We start from the raw sequence: 13,804 nt of genomic DNA on the forward strand, positions 1-13,804 counted from the left end.
GGCGTATGCCTTTTTTGTGACAATTATGCTGTTCATAATTGTCACAGAAAAGGCGTACGCCTCCCGTTTTCAACAAATCAGTGCAGATAACGATATCATTCGAGATGATGGTTGGCTAGGAGCGTGCTATGTGGTGAAGTTCATTTTTAAGAGTGTAGGTAAGCGCGCACTTCTCTACTGTCTCATTGGATGCCGCCAGTCTTTGCCTCCTGTGGATCCCATTCGTTGCTGCCAAAGACGGCTGTGTTTTCATTGCGTTTTTCTTCTAAACGGTAGCGCTGTGCGTGAATTAACTTTGCTTGGATTATACTAATTGAAACACGGACTTTCGTTTGAGTGCAAGTTCTGTTTGCAATTTAGTGCCCCTTTAAACTACACCGTGGCTCGTATTTCTCCTACGAAGGCTTATAACCGCACGATCCCGCAATACACTATAGAAACGGGACTTGAACGCGCAATAAACTGCGAACCGACTCTCATTTGGAATGCTGTACGGAATGCCGAAAATGGCATGCCCCCTCACCCCCTCTCGTTTTTATCAAATTAAGCGAGAGAGCGTTGTCACTCGCGATGTTGGATGGCTAGGAGCGTGCTATGTGGTGAAGCTCAGTTTTTAATAATAATAATTGGGTGTTTACGTCGCGAGACAACTGAGATCATGAGCGACGCCACAGCGGTCGGTCTGTGGATTGCTTTTGCCCACCTGAGTGTTCTTTAGCTCAGTTTTTAGAGTGTACACTCTTAAAAATGAACTTCACCGCATAGCACGCTCCTCGCCAACCATCATCTCGAATTATATAGTTATCTGCACTGATTTATTGAAAACGAGAGGAGTACGCCTTTTTTGTGACACTTATGCTGTTCATGACTGTCACAAAAAAGGCGTACACCTCCCGTTTCGAACAAATCGGGGCAGATAACGATATCATTCGAGGTGATGGTTGGCATGGAGCGTGCTATGCGGTGAAGCTCAGTTTTTAGAGTGTAGGGTGAGACTGATTAAATAAATGTAACTAACGGAATTCTTCCGTAGTTGTTGAGGGCTCTGTTCAATAAAATACTAGAATCTAGCTAAATTAAAAATTACACAATCTAATTTTATGTTCGGTAATCCAAGCCGTTCCAACCGTGAAAACTCATATAATTATCTTTTTTTAGATTGTGTTGGTGAATGTGTTGTGTAAGTATTAGTTACACTGTTAAAACAGAACTTCACCACATAGCACGCTCCTAACCAACCATCATACCGAATGATATCATTCTGTGTCATGATTTGTTCAAAACAGGGGGGAGGCGCCTATCTGGGACAAGATCATCTGTCCCAGATAGGCACCTCTCCCCCCTGTTTTGAACAAATCATGACACAGAATGATATCATTCGGTATCATGCTTGGTTAGGAGCGCGCTATGTGGTGAAGTTCTGTTTTAACAGTGTAGGTATGGGAAGGTGGTATGGAGCGATCGAGTTTCATCGGAACCGTCAGGATATCTTTTTAGGGACCTGCGCCCCGAACCTCCAGGTCGTTGACCGTCGTGTCTGAATAGAGATAAATTACAATTCATGTCTTTCTCGGAATGAACCAGCCGAACTTATAGGTAACTCCGTGGCAGCGTGTGGTGTCAGTTTCAGTGCCATATGAGATACCACACGAAGAGATTGAGATGTCGACTATGATTCTAGCGCACTGCACGTTGCTCATAACATTGTGAAGAATTCGGGATATGTAATTAGGCACCAGCATTCACACTTCAATGTGGTTTTGAAAGAAACGGATCTAGAATTACATAGGAGAAAATACTTTTACTGTGTAATACATTACCATTGCTCATTACATCCATCACTGACGCATTTTTTTAGAAGTAACGCATTAGTAATGTCATAACTCTGGCATGACACAGTCTCCCAGAAGGCCCTGCATGATCAGTCATCCGAATACTCCTCCAACCCGTGTAAGCTAATTTATGCATGCATAATATGCATAAAGTATATATGTATGGTTTATTCCGGCGCAGAGGTAATTGATGGTGCTCAGCACAAGACAAAAACAGCCAATCACTTGTCACACGTTATAAACGTCGAGGCTTTTCCTTTCTGTTTTGCGTACGTTCTCATTTGGCGGAAAAGTGTCAAATACCGGTGACGACTGGAGCTTTAGTGGCTCACGGACACCTAAGATCAGAAAAGCGTTAGAGGAAAAAAAATGGCAATGACACTATCTGCACATATGTTTGCCTACCGGTAAATAGACCTCTCCCTGTCTGTAAACAAATGACGGCATAGTGTTCGACAGCGCCACCAATTTGGTAGTGTTGAACTACGCTGGAAGCCAAGGGGCGAAGAAGGTCGCGCTGGAAAGCCACGATCTTGAGGGGATTACGATGGTCCTTGAAAAGGACGCGACCTTCGGCCCTGCTTTTCTTTCAATAGGGGGCAGCGACAAAGTGCCCATTCGTGGTACATAGCACTCCCCTTCCGATTTGTTTCGGCTTCAGCTTGTCTACCAACGTCATTGATGACGTTTCTCGGCTAGAGTCTATATACCGCGCGCTTAGTTCTCCTTCTGGTCATTGTTAAAGACTCTATGGAAAATCACACTGCACAGTTTTGAACTGCTCGCTTTAGACAGTACCATAACATTCAGTGCAACTAACGAATAATCTCGTGACTCATTGCTTGGTCAAACTGTAATGGACTACCAGTACTCATTACACAAATGTAATGCATTACTCCCCACCGCACCTACTGGTTTCACGTCAAGATTCGCAGGATAAGCGAAATGTCCACGATATGGGACTCCAAAAGCAGCGGTGCAGGATATTTGCAACTCCAGTCGCCAAATTTTTCAGCTTCTTCAAACTCCGAGATACATTCATTACTGCTTGGCTGTTGACTCTTGACGCGATATTATCTTCCGCTGGGTTCCTGTGCACAGTGAAACTGCAGGAATTTAGGGAGTGGGTGCTTAATGCTGTCATGTATCATGTTTGCCAATCATGTATGCCGACGAAAATTCTGTCCTACGGACGTCCATCGGATATACTTTCACGGAGATACGGATATCCGCAGAATAATGAAATTCCTCCAGCGGAGATACCATACGGAGATCCACTTGGCCGGGCTTCGAACTTCCTACGAACGTGCACTTTGCGGACATAACCAGGAGATACGGACAGAAACAGGAGCTCTCTGGGATGTAGCGTGTATCTCGAGCGCGTGTTACTTTGTTATTTTTCAGAAGTCAGTATACGCTTTGTAGTAAAATATATAGCGTGTTTCCGCCATTTTTTTAACATCTGCCACCGTCGCCGCCCGTTTCACTTTCTGTTGCTCCGCTTTGCTTCCCATGAGGAGAAATCAGCGCGGCGTTTAAAAAAAATATATACATATATAAAAGCAAAAAGAAGAGAAAGAAGAAACAGCAACAAGAGATTGGGCCACTCAGCCGAAATGCTTTGGAAATTAAGTTGCATTCATTTCCAAACAGGGAACAGACAGTGTACATTGGTGTTCTCGCGAGCTTCTACACATTCGAGGGCCCTGTTCGCCAGTGAGTCTAAATGAAGGGTGAGCTGTCTAAGTTTAATTCGATTGCGTGCACAAACAACGGCGAAATGAAAAATTGTTTGGCGTATTAAGTCGTCGTATAGGTAATGTCTGTTTCTTACTCGTGTAGCTTGAGAAAGTGAGTTGGTTCATGGAAAGCCGAATTTCTGCAGTGCTACATCGTCCCGCGTTTCTCTCTCTCTCTTCAAATACATGATCCATACAGCATCCCATCACGGAGCTGATTCGGACAACCCGTGAAACGGCCGCAACAGGACCTCCTGCGGATATACGCTACGGATATCCTTCCATAAATATCCGAGGAGAGTCCCACGGAGGTCAGTTTTCGGATATGGACATTGGGATCTATTTCGGACGTCCGTAGGAGATGATGTTTTGTCTGGCTGTTTGCTCGCACCAATTCAAACTTTTTCATGCAGGAGCTTCCTGCCGATGAAACTGCTTGTTGCGTTCCTGGACGGACCCAGTAACATATTATAGTTCGAGAGACGGAATATTTTCAGAGTATGTTAAAAAATATAAGCGACTATGTGAGGACTAACCATGGTATTGATTTCGGTTTCCCCGTTTCGTACTGATTATGACGCTATTCCAAAAATGCGCGAAACAGGACATGATGCTTCACTGATGCAGACACAGTCAGGGATAGACCCCCCGATAAGGGACTTTCCCGCTGAAAACAAGAGGCATCGTCTAGTCAACCTACCCGTGGACCAACTCAACGTTAGAGTGTTACTCATACGGAGCAGCAACGTAACGACGCAGCTTTGTACGACACGTCCGTTTAGCGGCATTTCCATCCGACCTCTATGAAGGGAGGTCGATCAAGCTCGTGCATTGTCTTACAGGCCCTAGGAATGGGTTTTCTGGAAAGCGACTGAATGTAGATGAGTAGATCGGTCACCGTCAGGATTAGTGACAAGTCCCGTGAGCAAGTACACGCTGAGTCAAAGTAATCGCGATAACGAAAGGAAAGTTAGGTAGCAAGCGAGCTGGTGGTGACGATCCACGGCTTGAGACCGTGTTTGTGTTTGTCTGTTATCGTCATCGACATCGTCTCGGGTTTTCAAGCCATGACTCACGATAGTAGCAGACATGTATTCGAGGTTTGAAGCATCTTCAAGTAAAATCACACCTGGTATATGCATGACATCAACCAGCGCACAAGTCCCGCAGTATTTTAGACACCACGGGGTATAAATGCACGATAATGAATCAGGATCTGTTCGATAGTTTCGGTTTCGGTATCGGCGTTTTGCAATAAATACGACACCAAAGTCGCTCCTTAACCAACGAACATATAAGTTGCCTTGTACAATTGCAATGTAATTTTGATAAGATAGTGATGATGAAACTGCTCGCCGTAGTCGACACCGCTCACGCGGACAACGTTCCGGCTCTCGCAGGGATCATGCGACCTGGGGCGACATCTCAGGAAACTGGGCCAACATGTGTCTTAAAGCGGCGGAGCCGCATACAAAAGCGTTACGAAACTGACTGGGACTTCGTGTCTTGTCCGTCGTGTCGTCGTGTTCCGTAGTCTCGGGGTTTTACATTATGCATCGTCTTCAGCAGCTCGCTTGCTTCGTAGCCATTTTTTCACTGACAGAAAAGTGCGCGCCGTCCGCAGATCATTGTCTGCAATGCATCTGCATCAGTTTTCAGAGTGTGCGTATGATGTTTCTAATGTACTGCGAGGAAAAGAGTGCGGCATGATTCCATACACACTGCGCGAATGAGGAGCATCCCCACCCATATCGAAGAGATAATGCGGACGCAGCAGAAAGCGAAAGCCAGAAATCGCCCTAATTAAGGCCCGATTTTTCGGCATAAGGAAGCAGGCTTCCTAACTATCGCTTGCAGAGAACGACTTAGCGGGGAGGACGATCGTTCGAACGAAGCAGATATACAGTAGCGCTTCCCGAAACCGTAATTAACTTATCGGAAAGTCCGTAATTGGCTTCGACGTTTTCTCCACAGCGGTTCCATTGCGCGCCTCAGTTAACATCGATACAATCAAGACTAGCAGTGCGCGAAGTGGCATTCGAAGGATCGATGTAACAACAACAACAACAATAATAAATGAATGAGGAGTGATGATGACATCGGATGTTTCCCCGTGGTAGCCACAGGACCCTACCCATGGCATCGATGCAAGCTCTGGACGCATCAATACGGCATTACTTGAGATGCGCTACACAGACGTAGAGTCACTAAATAGGGAGCAGAGTATCGACACTGAGCCACGCCGGCGAACGAGGACGCCATCTTGTGTCCAGCGCGGCCGCGTTGCCTAGCAGTGGGACGCCAATCTCCCCCTTCTCTGCCGGAGAACAGCGCGCAGTCGATCCAGCTCGCAACCGGGGAAACCGGTCTCGTAAGGAGGGGACTCAATATGGACTCAATATGGTTCTTGGAAGGAGAAACCACGTGACATGATCGGACCAATCGAGGACGCCGAACGGCGGCTTCGGCGCAAAAAAGGAATGCGATACTCTGTACCCCTATTTAGTGACTCTACACAGACGTAGCTGAAGGCCAACCATCGAACCAGGAGTGATACCCTTATCACTCCTGGTTTTTGGACAGCTCATATCGTACGCCTTTCCGTGCGGCATGACTATACTGTCACAAGGAGGCGTACGAATTAAGTCTTCAGCGAATCATGGGGCAGGGTCACATCGATCGGTGAAATTGTGTCTTAAAGGCGTATGGAGGACAGCCTGAACGTTCTTTTTCTTTTTTTTTTACCGCGTGGTACGAATTTTACGTTTACCTTCAGAAACTGCGCGCATTTGCTGAGAAAACTCCTTTCAAGGTTGGTGCAGACGAGCCATCAATCTCTCCCACTTTCCTCTGCACTTTGAAAACAAAGAACTTCAGCACACCACTTCACTTCAGCACTTCAGCTTGTTTTTCGTCATCTCATCATCTGTTTGTGTAAGTGTACTGGGGTAGCCAGTTCGACTTCGTCGAACCCCCCCCCCCCTTTTTTTTTTCTTTATCACATCACATCAGCACATAGCACGCTCAAGGCCAACCATTGCACGGAATGGTACCGTTGTCACTTTTCTAACAAATGAAGGGAGATAGGTGAACTATGCTTATTATGCAAAAAAAAAAAAAGAAAGAAAGAGAGAGAGAAAGGTTAGCCGTCGCAACGGCGGCTTGCTATTACCAGGAAATAAAAGAAAGGCAGAGAGGGATATCATGCAAGGGTATGTGCTTGACCCAAAGTGTGGAGCCTGAACTTCAAAGTTCACCATTATCTTTGCTTGAACTTTTCTCGGTGGGAAAAAAAAAGTTGGGCACGTCATTTTGACGTCACGGAACTTCTGCCAGAAGCTGCATTTTCCCTTTCCTTGAACTTTGGTTTGATTGACAACACGGGCCATCACGTGGGCCAGTGAAACTGTCCAACGGCTGTCTTTCCTCATATCTCCAGAATTGTTTACATTGGTAAAATCTTCAAAGACACCATACCCCTGGGCAGCGAAAACCTCATTTTGACGTCATGAAAATATTTCAAAGTGCGCTCGTCTCGGTAACCTTGACCTGAGGTTTGACAGTCAGGAGGAACTTTCTTTCCGTTTCAAGATACCAGAGCCGTGTATTAGGAGAGTTTGGCCATTGGGAGGAGCCTGTCCCGAACCGCACCATTTGATGTCACACGATGGGCGGCGCCAAGGCCAGTGGTACCATTTTGGATCAGAGCTACCGCCTTAAAATCTCCCATTACGCCATTTTGGTGCAGAGGCACAGCCTTGAAATCACTCCGTGCCGCGGCGGCTCGCTTTTCATCCCGGTCAAGTGGGCGGAGCAATGACGGCTCTGACGTCACGGCGGTTCCCCATCTCCGGCAGGCAAAAGATTAAAGATTGGCCAAACTCTACTCTCTTAAACGGCTCTGAAGACATGACGAGTCTAGCACCCATGGCTGAAGTCCATATTGAGTATAAGACGCCGAAACAAGAGGAGCTGTGTGTAGCTGCTGTGTCATTCCTTGTCCTGTTTCGGCGGCTTACGGCCAAGATGACATGTAGAATGACTGTTGGCTGGGCATCAGACTGTTGGCATCAGATCGGCGGAGGTTGACTGCTCTCCTTCAGATGCGGGACGGTCGACCACGGTCCGGCAGATGCGGGACGGTCGACCACGCATATATAACCACGAAAAGAAAGAAAAAGGAAGCGCGGCTTTACTATAGGGTTTATTCACTGACGTCACCTCGCGGCCATACTGTAGGTCTCTCTAAGTTATTTACCGGCATTCGTACGCTGCCATATGCTGTGGATTGCTGCCATATATTGTGGATTACTATTAACGTCGAAAACATGGAAATTAGTTGGATATGCTACAAATCACACAGTACCATAGTTTTGGAACGACAAATATACGGTGACTGCGATGCGGGTATGACTTGGAAGGACCTACAATATGGCGGTCGACGGAAGAACAGCTGCTTGCTAGCGACAGTGGCGGTCTCCTACGGATGACGTCACGTGAATAAACTCTATTGAACAGCAAACGTCACGTCCCTAACTGGTGCAAGGCAAGCGGCTTTTCTGATTTTCGAGATTGAAAACTGCGTTGTGAACCAGGATTGCGCCCTGCATTCGCTTTCTTTTTCTTCTTTTTTGTGCGAATATATATTTTAGGACTTGCGCTGGTGGTCGCGTAGTATTTCCGAGTGATCTGCCTGCCTGCCGGTCGCATGTTGCTCCGTAGCACCGCCATAACAAGCATAATCCTGACGGACATCGTTCATTCTACCGCTGTGTCGAAAATGGGAGGTGTACGCCTCTTTGTGAAATGTCGTTGTCGTGAGAAGACGTAAAACACGGTCTTTGCGCGAATCAGGAGTGATAACGGCATCATTATCTGCCGTGATTCACTTCAGCGTGTTGTGGGGTGGATTCTGTGTCATGAATGTTCAGCCACCAACACGGCGCTGTCCCTCTCGGCGAATTCCTTCAGAAGAGGCAGCGAATTTGGGTTGCTGGGTGTGCGACCATTAAAAGGGCTATTCAGAGCTTTATGTGTCGCTCGGCCTTTCTGTTTTCCAAGGCTAGGCTGTTTTATAGCTTTAGAGAGCCTGCCGGAGTCGTCTGCATAAACGCTCACGAGAACACGGTTCACTTACGCCGCGTGTCCGCATGCCGAAAATGTGCGCGGCGCATAAAATTCTGATGGCAGAGCAGAAAATAGCGCTGCCGTCACACTAGCTCCCTACACGCACATGTATCGGTGTAACGCCGCCGCCTGGATATCAGCTCCTACTGAGTCCCTTGATGAACGCCATCAAGCCGCCATTTTAACGTTATCGTTCACCGTGCTGGCACATTGTGCTCCGGTTTAAACTTCCGCAAACGTTCTCTGCTCATCTACTTATTTGTCAAACGCAACTACGCATTTACTTATTTGTATAAATAAGTGTATAGTGAACGGCTTTGGTAGTTCAGCGCGAACGGTGCCTTAGAGACAAGGCGAAGAATATCGTAGCAGATCAGGCCGTTGTTCTCCGTCAACGAGATAGTGTTGAGGCCCACCGTATCGGTTAGACCGTAGCGTGCCAGGCGAACACGAGAGAGTTTTACACAACCGGTTGAGCACGCCCGGCATGATCACTTTGGAGAGGGGGGGCGGGGGATTGAGGTGCTGATTTCGAGCGGTCTGCCTGCCTAGATTGGCGGCAAGGGAAATGATGAAAGGGGGAGAGGTTTGGGCGAAGACGAAGTCTCACATGTCTGGTTCTACAGTTCCCTGCACTAAAACTGACCGTGAGAATCCACTGCCTTCAGAAAGTTCAGCAGGGCTTTCTGTAGGGGTTGCGGCGCACATTCCCTGTACCTCGTTCGCATTATCCTCCCCGTGCAGTAATCCTGTTGGCCGCTTCGTTGTTTTCCTTCGGTGTCCCCCAAACAAAGCTGAAACATGACTGACCCCGACGCGGTAGATTCCATATGCTCACCAGCAGTCAAGTATGGCGTATAGTGATTCCTCACGAGGTTCCGTCCCTCCAAACGCTCGTGAAGTAAGGCTTCTGGTTCATCGGAAAGTCCCAGCGCGTGAGGTGTGTTTCGAGCGGCAGAGCGCCGAGGTTTTCTCAGGTGCAAGCGACGCTGGCGAGGAACGTCCAAAGTCAACCGCATGCAGTGCTTCTACAACGGCGGATAGCCGACGTCCCAGCCCCCCCCCCCCCCTCAATGAAGGAAACGCCACGTATCGTGATAAACACTTTTTATTATGAGGGAAAGAATATCAAACACACACCTGTGTTTGTCATTATGACAGCACAGCGTAGTTGGTTCAGACACCATTTTCCAGTACCTCATGTTTCTGAACCGGGACACAGGATATCCCTGATGTGATCAGCGAGATTGCTCACATGCCCGAATTTAAATAAAGTTTACCATCACAATTAGTAGTGTATCGATGTTTCTGTGATGTTAGGAACCACTACGCACCTTGTCTTTGTGCGTTTTCCGTGCAGGGTAATGCCAGCCTCCTCTAACACTGCTGGACTATAGCCAGTATAGTTATCGGTCATTCTTCTTTCTGTTAGTTTTTTTTTTTTTATCGATTCACTTGAACGAAAGGAATGATGTTGCCGAGTCATTCCAGGGGGCTCAATCGCTTCATCGTCGTTACGGTCGTTACAGGCTAACGAGTGGCGGGAAATTTAAAAAGGTGGCCACGTGATAAAACACGTGCACGGCGCTCTTCGCGCGATACGTGAAGGCCGTGGTACACGTCACGCGCAATGTGTCACGTGCCCACCTTTTTCAATTTCCCGCTACTCGTTAGCTTGTAACGACCGTAACGACGATGAAGCGATTAAGCCCCCCAGGAGTGGGACCTTTACATTCCGGGGAATTAAAAGGAATGGAATTATCATAAATATCCATTCTTCGGAATGGCAATTCCGCAACCTCACTCTCTCCCGAGTACAAGGAGGACGGATTACCAACCGAAACGTTTCAGACACTGAAAGAGAAACTAACAGGATTTCATTCCCGCGCACCGTCTTGATATATGTTCCCTTCGAAGACGTCTTTTTGGTGGGTTGCGGCATACGATGACTGCCGAGGGACAACCCACATGCGTCCTCCTCGTCAGAATGCAGGTGGGTTTTATGGCGAGATATTTCTAGTGAAGGTGTACAGCTATTGCAACATGGTAGTAATGAGATATTCGCGGAGGTTAAGTTCGCGCAGCGGTGCCTCCTGTGACAGGAGCGATACATGCAGTTAGCAGCAGGATGTCTCTGAGCATTTCGTGTGAGAGATATAACGCGAAAAATATAGTTTCATTCCTAGTGGACAAATGGGCGCAGGTTACCCTGTCTGACTTTTTGAGAAACAAAATCATTCCACGTCGCGCACAGATAGAACCCAGCTCAGTCGGATTTCCGGTTGTCAGTCTATAGCCGGCTTTGAGTCAAGTGGTCCTGCGCCATATATAGTCTTAGTTTTTCTACCTTCGCTACAGCGTGACATTGAAAACGACTTTCTGCTCGAAGCGAAAGCTTTTGATAGAACGCTTGCAACAATTTATCTCTAATAAATATATTTGCACTAAATGAAACAATAGAGGGAAAAGAACCACAAACCTGCTAGGCCGTGCGTTTTCAATTCAACTTGCAATAAACGGAAGAGCTTTTCTTGGTCTTTAGTTTGATATAAAATAAGTTTTTTGCTATAACGCTTTTCGTGCACCAGCTTAGAAAGTGCACGTGGGGTACGAAAAACACGCATATCTTAGAAGTGTTTTTTGGTGAAAAAAAAAAAAACCATCAGAAGGTTGTTCATATTTCGTGCAAACTGAATTGAAACACAGTGCTTTCATTCCACGGAATAAAATATTTGCTTATGTGACTCCTACGGCCCCACCATTCTTTTTTTAACACGTACATCTTTGGTACTTCGGAGTCGGCTGCATTATGGTAAAGGTGAGAACACCGGACGGACAGGGGCTGCAGCCGATATTTCCGATTTAAAGTAGCCACAGAAGTCATTTTTAACACCCAGTTTTCTGCCTATAAAACTGTTAAGTAGGCCAGTAAGATGCACCATGCGAAGTAATTTACCCCACAGAGTCATAATTATCGCAGAAATTGAACTTAAAATACGCCGCAAAAAGCGACCGTGCGCAACGGTGGTGAAGAGCAGTACCAGCCTGTGATCTGCCTGGAACCTCGCGCTGACGCTATAAGGAGAACGCTCGCTGATTGGCCTAGAGAAATGTCGTCTGCTACTCCGCTGTCGTCTGCTACTGGGCTATTCGGGGTTCTGATACAGCCTTTCTACTCCAGGTGACTAACTCCACTCTCATTCCGTTCCGGTGCTCTAGAAACGGGCCATCACTCCGGAATGATTCCAACTCCGGAATTTTAATTCCGCAACTCTGCTACACACGTCATGTTACACCAGCTCACTGGCATCATCCTGTTATGCTCGTATATCTGGCGCCATGTCTCCGTAGCGAGTTCACCCTTTATTCGGAACTAGATATCCCTCGGGTACCTCTGACACTGCGGTCTCTTTTTACTCTGGAAATATAAGTGTGCTCCTTTCGATATTCAGACAAAATTGAAGACAAAATATTGAGACAAAAAGACAAAAAAGAAAGAAAAGGAAATAGAAGTAGAACTGCATCTCGGGCATTCTGCCAAACGATTTCCGTAGCTTTATAGGACTTTACATGTTCCGACTCTGCACTCCGCCAGAAACAGAGCTTTACCGCAGCGTACGCTCAAGCCCAAGAGGCGTTTAAAATGATGTCGTTTTCTTTCTTGCTTTGGGGAAAATCGAAAGCGTACGGCTTTTCCCGTCGGCTAACATTTTCTGATTGATTGATTGATTGATTGATTGATTGATTGATTGATTGTACAAGGGTCGTCCAAAGTTGACCGAGACTTTTGCTCGAGAAAAATTAGCGAGTGTAGTCAACCCTCGTCTTATGAGCACTTCGTTGAGAAACCAGCTGTATTGTTCTAGTCATTTATGACCTCAGCTTGTGAATCCCATTCGTTCTGTGAACGCTTTTTCGAGAAACATTCACTGTTCATAAATCGAGGTTTGACTGTATATGTAATCGACCATTTCGAAAAAAGATTGGCGCCGCCGTGCGGCCAATTCGCTAAATAAAGTGGTTGGCATTAATGTATAGCGCGTTAGCATGTTCTCTTCGTATCCATGATGGACATGGAAGGGTATTTTGGTCGTAACATCGCGAGCGTGGAGCCTCAGAAAGCAACATTGTCCACTTAGGAGACTCGTTCTTTCGTTACAAGCTGAACGAATATCGTAGGCAGTTTTCTGCGTCCCATGAGCGAGCAAATATAGGACTTCTTGTGTGCGCCGAATCGCCTCTTTCACTGCACTCTAAATCTTATTACACCTTAAAGGCTGTAAACCCAAATGTGCAGGGCACGCACCTTTCAAGGTGTAGTCTAACACCGTCAACATTGTTAGGGTGTAATCATGTGGAAGGGTGTAATTGTCAACACCAAATAAGAAAATACGCAGAAAATATTGTCAGCTTGATGCGAAAAAGGTTTTTTCGCATCGAGCTGACAACACTTTCTGGGTATATGCCCAGGATCATCTAGGAATGAAGTGTATTTGTATGTCATTTTGATAATCACCAAATGAACATATATATAAAAAGTTGCACTGCATCTAAAGTATTCAGTAAAAGTTGTTCTGCTCATGCAGCATGTCTATAGGTAACTGGTGAACTCTAGTGAGACCAACTATGTGTATAAGATCGTTAGGTTAAGGAAATATATTCGGCTATACATATAGGCAACTCTCTGTGTACGTGTACCTGGAAGCCCTTTTGGATTTTCGTTATACATAGGCAACTCGAGGATAGTCCAATTCACCAGAACACACTTCAATGAGCTATATGAAAAATGGTATGCATGGCTTGTTATCTGCTCTGAATTGTTCTTTTTCTTTCCTGAAAACTGATGGAACAAGAGAGGTCTCACTTGGACAGCTACCAGAGTGTCACATAAGAAAGCTTCTGTCAGAAGTGTCACGATTGATAGCTTTGCAGTTTCAGCAAGTTGTGTAATTGCAAAAGAAATTCCGGAAAATGACTTGCCGGTATTTTCAGAGATCTTAGGAATATATGTTGTAAACTATCACATTCTTTTCATTGTCCTGTGTTTAACCACCGTTGAATACGATTGCCACTTGCATGTCCATGTGGTAACCACCACTCAGGAAT

General features: G+C 46.3%; 1 protein-coding gene across 1 annotated transcript in view; it reads left to right on the forward strand.

Moving 5' to 3' along the window:
* The window catches only part of LOC135368078 (band 7 protein AGAP004871-like), a 537,443-nt gene that overhangs the window by 171,111 nt on the left and 352,528 nt on the right, over positions 1-13,804 (forward strand). The gene's annotated exons all lie outside the window — the stretch shown is intronic.

Source organism: Ornithodoros turicata, chromosome 9 (genome assembly GCF_037126465.1).
Source record: "Ornithodoros turicata isolate Travis chromosome 9, ASM3712646v1, whole genome shotgun sequence".
Taxonomy (NCBI): domain Eukaryota; kingdom Metazoa; phylum Arthropoda; class Arachnida; order Ixodida; family Argasidae; genus Ornithodoros; species Ornithodoros turicata.